Here is an 11,293-nt window from a genome sequence, read left to right on the forward strand (position 1 = left end):
CCCTTTGGGCTCCTTCAGCTAATCTCGTGTTAGTAGAAGTTTGGTGAGAGACGATTCGCACTTGTATGTCATCTGCTGCTGTTCCCGATCTCTCGGAGTCTCAGAGAAATCAGTTTGTCAGAACTCTGTGTGAATATCAGCAGCAAAACAACTTTATTATTCTAGCATTATAAAGAAGAAGAGAATGCGCTGCATTAAGGCTGCATTCACACCTGAGCGTTTTGTCGCCTGAAGCGCAATGCCCCAAAACGCTAGAGGGGAAAAAAATACATTATTCTCTATGGAGATGGTTCACATCTCCACTACAAAACGCCTGACGCCGAACGCCTGAAGCCCAAACAAGTTCTGGACCCTTTTTTGTCGCTCGAATTGAGCGTATTTGGGCGTTTTACATTGGTGACCCTAGACCTGTACAAAATCGCGGTAAAAAACGCTGCGTTTTGTCGCAGCAAATCGCTGTAAAAAACACAGCGTTTTGTCGCCACAAATCGCGGTAAACGCAGCAAAACGCTACGCACAGATGTGAATGCAGCCTAAAAGATTCAAAAATTTGCAACGTGACGAATGTGCTATCTCCATTACGAACGCTAGTTTTACCAGACCGAGCACTTCCGTCTAGTACTTGATTCAGTAAAAAAACGGATTTTGTTGTCGGAAAATTTGAGAACCAGTTCTCAAATTTTTGTTGTCGGAAATTACAGCAGGAAATGTTTGATGGTGCCTACGCATGGTCGGAATTTCCTACAACAAGCTCCCATCGAAACATTTGTTGACGGAAATTCCGATCGTGTGTACACAGCATTCGATGTGGGAGCCAGCCATGACTTCTAGACGACTCACAGCCAACTCCCTGCCGCACATACACATGGTCAAGCAGTGCAGGAAGGCTGGTTCTTCAGTGCCTACCTATCCTAGATCCCTATCTTTTATTGTAATATAGGCACTGTCAGCAACCCCCTCCCTCAAGGACTTCAACGACTTTCCAGGACAGCTGCAACTTCTTCCAGGGTTTACATTTTAGGACTCAAAATTTACAATGGTGCTAGATGCACCATAACTCCCTAGACAGGAGTGGGGGCATCCTTGCATCTCTAGTGTAGGAGTATGGCCCTGAAGGTAAAAGTGAGTTTCATATAAGCAGTCGTTTCTAGACAAAATATCTATTTAAACTGTAATGAAATGTTGAGTTTTGATTTACTGAAAAATATGTAATCTCTAAGAAATAAGAGTGTATTGTATGTATGCAAACTGTTAACCTATTATAGGCTACAGTTAAGCCACATTGCCTATGTCCACTTTATACAAATATCTAACTTAAAGGAAAAAAGTTTGATAATTGAGTTGATGCAACACACTGTAGTGTCTGTTGATTCTCATTATCCCGAGCTCATAGGGGTGAGAAAATTCAGTAGAAGGAAAACAAAGTCTGCAGCAGATTTAACCCTTGGATTTGTGTAACCCAACAGGCCCCATTCAAGGCCAGTGATAGTTAGTCAGGTTGAAAAAGTCCATCTAGTCCAACCATAAATATATAAAATAAAAAATATCGTACAATCCCATATACCCAATTCTATACCCACAGTTGATCCAGAGGAAAGCAAAAAACCCCAGCAGAGCATGATCCAATTTGCTACAGCAGGGGAAAAAATTCCTTCCTGATCCCCGGAGAGGCAATCGGATTTTCCCTGGATCAACTTTACCTATAAATGTTAGTACCCAGTTATATTATGTACATTTAAGAAAGTATCCAGGCCTTTCTTAAAGCAATCTACTGAGCTGGCCAGAATAGACTGGAGGGAGTCTATTCCACATTTTCACAGCTCTCACTGTGAAGAAGCCTTTCTGTATTTGGAGAAAAAATCTCTTTTCCTCTAGATGTAAAGAGTGCCCCCTTGTCCTTTGTGTTGACCGTACAGTGAATAACTCAACACCAAGTTCACTGTATGGACCCCTTATATATTTGTACACGTTGATCATATCCCCCTTAATCTCTTCTCAAGAGAGAATAAATTCAGTTCCTCTAATCTTTCCTCATAGCTGAGCTCCTCCATGCCTCTTATCAGTTTGGTTGCCCTTCTCTGCACTTTTTCCAGTTCCCTGATATCCTTTTTGAGAACTGGGGCCCAAAACTAAACTGCATATTCCAGATGAGGTCTTACTAATGATTTGTACAGGGGCAAAATGATATCTCTCTCTCTGGAGTCCATACCTCTCTTAATACAAGAAAGGACTTTGCTCGCTTTGGAAACCGCTGCTTGGCATTGCATGCCATTATTAGGCTTATGATCTACCAAAACCCCCAGATCCTTCTCCACTACGGATCCCCCCAGTTGTACTCCCCCTAGTATGTATGATGCATGCATATTCTTAGCCCCCAAGTGCATAACTTTACATTGGATAGTAAGTTGGCATTTAGAGTGCTCTAGGAGTCTAGGCTATGAAATGTTATTAGGGTGTGTCTTTTTTTTCATTTAAGTGAACTTAAAGTCCAGCAGCGAACGTCGGAAATTTAATTCATGAGTGGCCACTCCCGATCAACTTCTGTCCAACGTTCTTGTTAGAACAACCGTTAATTTGTGTATTCTGACAGTGGATTCCTCAAATTGGTACTTTAAAATGGGCCACAAACAGTTAAGTAGTAAAAAAGTTTTCAATTTGATATTCGTGTGGGTGCGTATCCCTGTACTCATGCTGTCTGCATTTGGGGACAATCACTCGCATGGATGTCCAATTTGAAATAACGGCTGTGTCTATGCAGCTGTTGCTTCCCAATAGACATGCATGTGAGACTGCCTGCAACCAGATGCATGGAACACTTATGAATGCTGTGTGGGCAAACTCTGCCCTTTGCACAGATGTACACTCGCGTGAACAAGGCCTTAAAGCGGGAGTTCACCCATTTATTTTTTTTTTTTCTCTTTTCCCCTTAGATTCCTGCTCGTTTTGTCTAGGGGAATCGGCTAGTTGTTTTAAAATATGAGCCGTACTTACCGTTTTCGAGATGCATCTTCTCCGTCGCTTCCGGGGTATGGGTCTTCGGGAGCGGTCGTTCCTTCTTGATTGACAGTCTTCCGAGAGGCTTCCGACGGTCGCATCCATCGCGTCACTAGTAGCCGAAAGAAGCCGAACGTCGGTGCGGCTCTATACTGCGCCTGCGCACCGACGTTCGGCTTCTTTCGGAAAATCGTGACGCGATGGATGCGACCGTCGGAAGCCTCTCGGAAGACTGTCAATCAACATAGGAACGCCCAGTCCCGCAGCCCATACCCGGAAGTGGCGGAGAAGATGCATCTCGTAAACGGGTAAGTACGGCTCATATTTTAAAACAACTAGCCGATTCCCCTAGACAAAACGAGCATCCAGCTATGGGGAAAAAGTGTAATGTGCGGGTGAACCTCCGCTTTAAGCCTTTTCTTTTTCATTCAACCCAGCAGGGCTGAACGAAAAAAAAACTGACAGCTCAGGAGGAGCCACTGTACTAACTATCTGACATTAGTTCAACAATCTCCACTGCTGTTCTATTGTGTTCTGAGAGGGGGACCCCATTGGCTGAGAGCGCTGATTTTTCGGCCCCACTGCAGTACACATGGGCTGAATGTCGTCTGGTTTCTTTTGAACCGTCAGATGCCGCCCAACATTCAGCCCTGTGTACTAGGCTTTACTGCTCCATTATCTTTTGATACATTTACTTTGCAGCATTTTATTTTGTACTGAAATTAGATTCATTATAACATCATTTGTGTGTTGCTACTACTAGATGTCACAAAGGGATTGAGTTCAACCCGATAGCGAGTTGAGACTTGGGTCTTTTAGTATGGATGATTTCATGTGAAACCCCCTATTACTTTATATATTGTCATGCATACAGAGTGACAGGGTGTGGAATGCATTCGGTGGGATACAAATGTTTTTAGATGTTTTTTTTTTTATGGGTTGGGTCGGGTTTTTGAACTGTGTAATTTGTCACTTTGTCTCCATCTGGTTTTCATACTATAATAAAACTAAATTTGTTACATTGAATTATAATGTGGATCCCTGGATACTTTTTGCCTTCATGTTTTGTTCAGTGATACTTTGGGATCCAGCCAGCACACTGAGTTGTGTGTAATACATCACGTTCTTCAAACTGAAGAAATGTTCTCCCCACTATTTGAACAAAGCTGCTGAATGCTGTTCAAGAGTGTCAGAATTTAGATTGGCTGGTTCCACCAGAAAGTACCGTAACTCTCCAAACTCTGTGGTTTAGATTTTGTGACTTATTTTTGGATCAAATGACTGGCACCAATAAGTAGCTTAACTATGGATTGCAGAAGAAAGGTAGGTATCCTGGAAATCCCTTTACATTCTCTACAGGAGAGGACACTATTTAAAGCAGAGCTCCACCCTAAAGTGGAACTCCCGTTGATCGGAACCCTCCCCCCCTCCGGTGTCACATTTGACACCTTTCAGGGGGGAGCGGGGGTCTAAAGACAGGTATTTGCACCCACTTCCGGCCACACAGTCTCGGGCAGACTGCGGGCATGACGTCACCTCCCGTCCCCCCATTGTGTTCTGAGAACACTCGGCTCCCAGTACACAGCGGGAGCTAATCGGCAGGCGTATCGCGACTCGCGAATGCGCCATAGGGAACTGGGCAGTGAAGCCGGAGCGCTTCACTTCCTGGTTCCCTCACTGAGGATGGCGAGGGGGCAGCAGAGTGACGAGCAATCGCTCGTCCTCTGCTGCGGACGGCGCTGGACTCCAGAACAGGTAAGTGTCCATGTATTAAAAGTCAGCAGCTGCAGTATTTGTAGCTGCTGGCTTTTAAAAAAACTTTTTCAGCGGACATCCGCTTTAAGGTGCTTGTGTTTTATCGTGTATTTTGTACTTTTGCAGTGATATTTGGGAAAACCCTACTTATGGTAGAAAGATATGCGAGGGATCAGCAAAAGTGTTGAAATGAATGTGGCACCAACATCCCTATAGTACTAGAGGCATAGAAATAGGTTGGAGATGTCGGACTTTTAGAGGTGCTTCATATATAAAATCACTTCAAGTGCATTTGATATAGAAATATACAAAATTATTTAAGAAACAACATAAACGTATGCAGCGCAGTGTATTCAAGGACATAGGTGTAAACAAAACATCCTATTATTATCAATGAATTACTGTAATTCCATACATATTTTCATCCATTTAAGTTGACATGTTTTGCGGCTTCATCAGGAAAGGATGTATAATTGTATTTATATAGATAGGATCATTATTCAATCAGCTTTGTGTATATACGACAAAAAGAGAAAACATATTAGTGATACCGAATTTGACAATTGAATGTAAAATATTTCACATAAACATGGCTGTGTGCAAACAAGAGGGCAAGGGGAAAGCAAGGGGAAAGCCCACACATGAAAGAAAACGCCCCATATGATCTCATATATTATATTATGATTTTATATATGATTCAACTCAAAAAGTCCCACATCTCCAACCTATTTCTATGCCTCTAAAACCCTACTTATGTGTTCCCATTCGTACAGATATCCTAAACAAAATAAAAAAAAAGTTTCCCAAACTAGTCACACAAAGTTTATCAACCCCATTTCCTTTTAAGCCTGGTACACACAATTGGATTTTCCGCGGACAAAGTGTAGGACAAAGGGCGTTGGCCGTGAACTTGTCTTGCATACAAACGGCAAAGAATTGTCGTCCAGCAAGCACGAAACTACAAGTTTTTTCAGCTCTTTCGCGCCACCCTTTGGGCAACTTCTGCTAATGTCTTATGGTTGGCATTGCTTCCGAGCATGCATGTTTGTACTTTTGATTTTTTTCCCCGAAGGACTTGTGTACACACAATCGGATAATCCGACATCACACATTTGTTGTCTGAGAATTTTAAAGCATGCTATCCCACATTTGTTGTCGGAAAATCACTTGGGATAATGGCACTAATACAAAAACACCATTCAAAGAAATGTAAGGGAAAAATAAGGCATCATCAATGGTATCGGATCTGAAGTGATTAGGCAATGAAAGTTGATAGTTGATTAGATGTTATGGGTAACACATGCACCTGTCAATACGTGTGTAAGGCCTCGTACACACGACCGTTTTCCTCGACAGAATCCATCAAGAAACTTGGTGGCAGAGCTTTTTTGCCGAGGAAAACGGTCGTGTATATGTTTTTCATCGAGAAAACTGTCATGGAACTCGATGAGAAAAAAAGTGAACAAGTTCTCTTTTTCCTCGTCGGGAGTCTCAATTTCCTCGTTGTGTTCCTCGTCGGGCTGGTTTTCGACGAGAAACACGTTTGTGTGTATGCTTAGAAACTCGCACATGCTCAGAAGGGTGGCGCCAGTGGAATCAAACTTCCCCTTTATAGTGCCGTCATACGTGTTGTACGTCACCGCGTTTGAGAACGACGAGATTTGGTCTTGACAGTGTGTACGCAAAGAAAGCTTGTCAAGATTCTCGACAAGCCCGATGAGGAACTCGTCGAGGAAAACGATGTTTCATTTACGACAAGTTCCTCGGTCGTGTGTACGAGGCCATATACTGTATGGTCTTCAGTGTTCTCTTGTAAGCCCAGGGTAGCTTACAAGATGCTGGGTGTGAGTCTGCCAGAGACATCGCTGGAAACTAGGAAGAGAATTGCAGCAGGAGCGACTTTTTTTTTTTCTTAATTAAAACTGGACTTAAGCTTTATATTTTATGGAATTCTAATGCCTTTCCTTGTAACAGTCGGAAGAACAAGTTTGATTTTGTGAGTCTTTGTGCAACTACCTCCCATTTTCATTGCGTCTTCTGCGGCTCTGTGTATTTTAATACATTTCAAAAAATGTAAGTACAGACCCCTGGTGTTTTATGCAATACATAACTATTCATAAGCTCAAAAGTGGCTCTGATATTTTTGTGCCAGTTTAACAAAGCAAGGAAAAGGGTAGTACTGATGTTCAGTGATTCATAGCAGTGAACTTGATTTCAGTCTACTGTAGTCAGATGAGATACGAGTTGAGGTTAGGTTTATAGGTTGTTGCACTTACACATAGGCCCGGATTCACAAAGCACTTGCGCCAACGTATCTCGAGATACGCCGCGTAAGTGCAAATATGCGCCGTCGTATCTGTGCGCCGGGCCCACAAAACTAAGATACGCCTAAAAACAGGCTTCATTTCACCGACGTAACTTGCCTACGCCGGCGTAGAGTGGACACATATTTACGCTGGACGCATGTGGCGCACCCATTGATTTTCTATTCAAATATGCAAACGAAAAAGATACGGCGATTCACGATCGTACGTGCGCCCGACGCAGGCTACGCAATGTGCGCGTAATTCGTACGTCCGGCGTAAAGTTAAGCCCCATAAAGGAGGTGTAACTCGGCAGCAGACATGCAAAGGTCTGCACCAGGGAACACAAGCCGACGTATTTTACGTAGTTTACGTTGGACGTGAATATTAATAGGGGTAGGTTACGTTCACGCCGTAGGCAGTGATCCGGCGTATCTTAGGCAGTTGTTCCGACGTATTTGTGAGCATGCGCACTGGGATGCGTCCACGGGACGGTGCATGTGCAGTTGGTGATACGTATCTATCTGGCGCTCGGCCCATCATTTGCATGGGGTCACGCCTCATTAGCATGGCTCACGCCCACTTCCACTTACGCCGACTTACGCCTTGGAAACCCAGCGCAGTTTTGGGAGGAAGTGCTTTGTGAATTCCATGCTTGCCTCTCTGCGCTGCGTCGGCGTAGCATACAGGAGATACGCTATTGCGGCATAAATGTGTGCCGCTGACTGTGAATCCGGGCCATAGTCCCTGCAATGTGCACCATCTTATCAGCCTTGGTGGTGGGGTTCAGAGATCTGCATTGCAGTCTACACACTGATTATTAGTGAAGCATAATATTTTTACATTTTTAAATATCAGCCATTCTGCTAAGATCCCCTCCATTCCTTTTAAAAGATACCCTTCCCAGGCACACAAGCTGGAACACCCATAGCACAAAGTTTGTGTCCAACAGACACTTTTTTTATTAAGATAATATTTCAGGAAGAAAAGCCAAACTGTTTTGGTTCATGGAATAAGCCACACATCTCCATTGTTGGTGAAAGGTGTTGCTTACAGGGGGGGGGGGGGGGAGTCGATGATGTCGTGGGCCCACCTACAGTTTAAGCAAGAAGGAAAAGTCAAATCACAGACCCAAATGTAGAAGGCTTTAGCAAAAAGATAAGTACACAAATCTTAATATTGGTGGTGTGGGTATGTAATTATCCCGTTTTATTGACCTAATGACCCATATACATGAGCGAAATTTCCACCAGCAAAAGTCTGATGTGAGCTTTTCATCAGAAATTCCGACCGTGTGTATGCTCCATCAGACTTTTGCTGTTGGAATTTCCGGTTTGAGAGCAGGTTCTCAATTTTTCTGACGAAAAAAAAAATCCGATCTGAAAATTTGTTAGTCTGTGTGGAATTCCGACGGGAAAAAAAACACGTATGCTCGGAAACAATTTGACGCATGCTTGGAAGCATTGAACTTCTTCTTTTTGCCTCTTCGTAGTGTTGTATGTCACTGCGTTCTTAACGCTCGAAGGTTCAGAGAATTTTTGTGTGACCGTGTGTATGCAAGCCAAGCTTCAGCGGAATTCCGTCGGAAAAACCATCCAACCATAGGCGTGCGCACAGGGTGTGCCTAGGCACACCCTAATCACCCTGTGTGGTGCTGATTGCACTGAAATATACTGTGTCAAACGTGCACTAACGCACAGAAAAATACAGCATTAAATGGCACGTAACACACTGAAATATACAACGTTAAACATGCAGTAATGCACTGGAATATACTGCGTTAAACATGCAGTAACGCACAGAAATAGACCCCCTGATATTTCACCAAAAATAAATAAAATAACAAAAAAATAAAAACTACTGACACCGTCCACGGCCCTGCTGACACCATCAGTATACTGTATATACACATGAAATATGTTTGATCTTTGGGGTGCACACCCTAATGCAATAGGCTGCGCACACCTATGCATCCAACTTTTTTTCAGCTGGAAATTCCGCTCGTGTGTACAGGGCATAAGGCTGGGTTCACACTACTACACTACTTTGATCCTACTTTGCTCTGCTACATTGGTCCTACATTTATCCTACTTTCATGAACAGGATACTACTTTGGTCCGACTTCAATGATATTCAATGGGCCTGAAGTAGGATCAATGTAGGACCAAAAGTAGTACAGGGAGCATTTTCAAAGTCCGACCGACTTGTGTAGGACGCTACAAGACACTCTCATAGGGAAACATTGAACACAGAGCAAAGTAGGATGAAAGTAGTGTAGTAGTGTGAACCCAGCCTAAGGCCCCATACACACGAGAGGATTTATCCGCAGATACGGTCCAGCGGACCGTATCCGCGGATAAATCCTCTCGAGGATTTCAGAAGATTTCTATGCGATGGCGTGTACACACCATCGCATTGAAATCCGCGCTGAAATCCTCTGCCGATGACGTGTCGTGCCGTCGCCGCTATTATGACGCGGCGACGGGCGCGACGCTGTCATATAAGGAATTCCACGCATGCGTCAAATCATTACGACGCGTGCGGGGAATCCCTTTTGGCGGATGGATCCGGTAAGTCTGTACAGACGAGCGGATCCATCCGTTGGAATGGATTCCAGCAGATGGATTTGTTGAGCATGTCAGCAAATATCCATCTGCTGGAAATCCATCCCAGGGGAGATTTATCTGCGGATAAATATCCGACGGAGTGTACACACCATAGGATCTATCCGCAGAAACCCATTTGATGGGATTTATCTGCGGATAGATTCTATGGTGTGTATGGGGCCTTAGGCTTGTGTTTTACATTGTCAATTGTGGAAATAAATGTCCACTTTATTGAAGATGTACTATAATAGGGAAGGGTTTCAGAGGGACCCCCAGATGGAATAAACAAACACAAGAGGCCAGTGGGTAGTTCAGCTTTCCGGTCTTGGCCAACAGCTAAAATTAGGTTTTGTGTGGACTGAATGTGTAAAATAGCAATTTCCATTTTTTTTGCTTCCCTTTTAATATATTTTATCTTTATATTGCAAAGTTTCTAATTCAGAAAGTAATGACTGTTCTTCTAAGCAGCCTGCTTAACTTCTTTGGCGCAAACGTATTTGAGCCCTGCTTTTGTGTATGAAATTAAAGCACAAATAAGATCTGATATAGTTTCTACGAACGCCAAGACAGATTTTACAGATTAGAAGCATGACACAGAGTACGAGGCAGATGTTCGGTTGCGCTTGTAGAATTATTTTTGTAGAAAACACATAACAGGATACATCTCATAAGTTACAGATTTCTTGTAATTAGACTTTTAAATTAAAAACGCTGAAGGTTTATGAGCATCAGTTTTGCAGGCTGTAATACAATACTGTGTGAGAGCTGGACTCTTAATTAAATATTAAATGGACTTTAGAAGAAATGTATTCAGTAATTTTAATAAGAAGATGATGAACCTGCTGAATTGGTAGATCTTGAGATATTTTAACTGGCTGTGGTTTCATTGGGACTGGCATATACTGGAAAGCGTACCATGGTAAAATACAGACAAGGATTAGTCACAGTCAGAAAAGAAAGTAAGGGCACTCCAGAGTAAAGAGCCGCAATCTTTGTTGATGGATCTGATGTACAGCAGACCACCTGAGCTCCACCCTCTGAAGCGGTTCAATCATAATAATTCTCTACCAATAAGCTCATCATGAATGAAATGTGGCAGAGGGAGACGCTCAGTGGTTCTGCGGCTATACATCAGTTCCACCAATAAATACAGGTTGCATTTTACTCTGGAGTGTAACTAATTTTATTTTTGATTGTGGATGTGGGGGAGCCACCACCCAGGGCCAGGTCTGTGTGTGGGTGTTTGCAGTGGATCACTGGACTTTTTCTGATGGAAAGACAAATATTAAGCATTCTATAATGTTGAATATTTGGACATGTTTGGTAAGATTGGGTGAGGAGTACAGATACGCCTCGCCCCAACCTGAGCCCATAGAAACCAGATTAATGACGTTGGAACACTAAAATGTGATTTCTGGTTGGCTGCTGTGGTTTTATCCTCCAACATATTACTCTTTACCCTATTAAGAAGGATGTATATTTTTTAGGGAGGAGCAATACAGTGGAACCTTGGATTGCGAGTAACGCGGTTAACGAGCATTTCGCAATACAAGCTCTGTATTTAAAAAAATCCTGACTCGGTTTGCGAGTGTTATCTTGCAAAACAAGCAGGATTCAAGCCAAAGCTGTGTGAAG

Source organism: Rana temporaria, chromosome 9 (genome assembly GCF_905171775.1).
Source record: "Rana temporaria chromosome 9, aRanTem1.1, whole genome shotgun sequence".
Classification (NCBI taxonomy): Eukaryota; Metazoa; Chordata; class Amphibia; order Anura; family Ranidae; genus Rana; species Rana temporaria.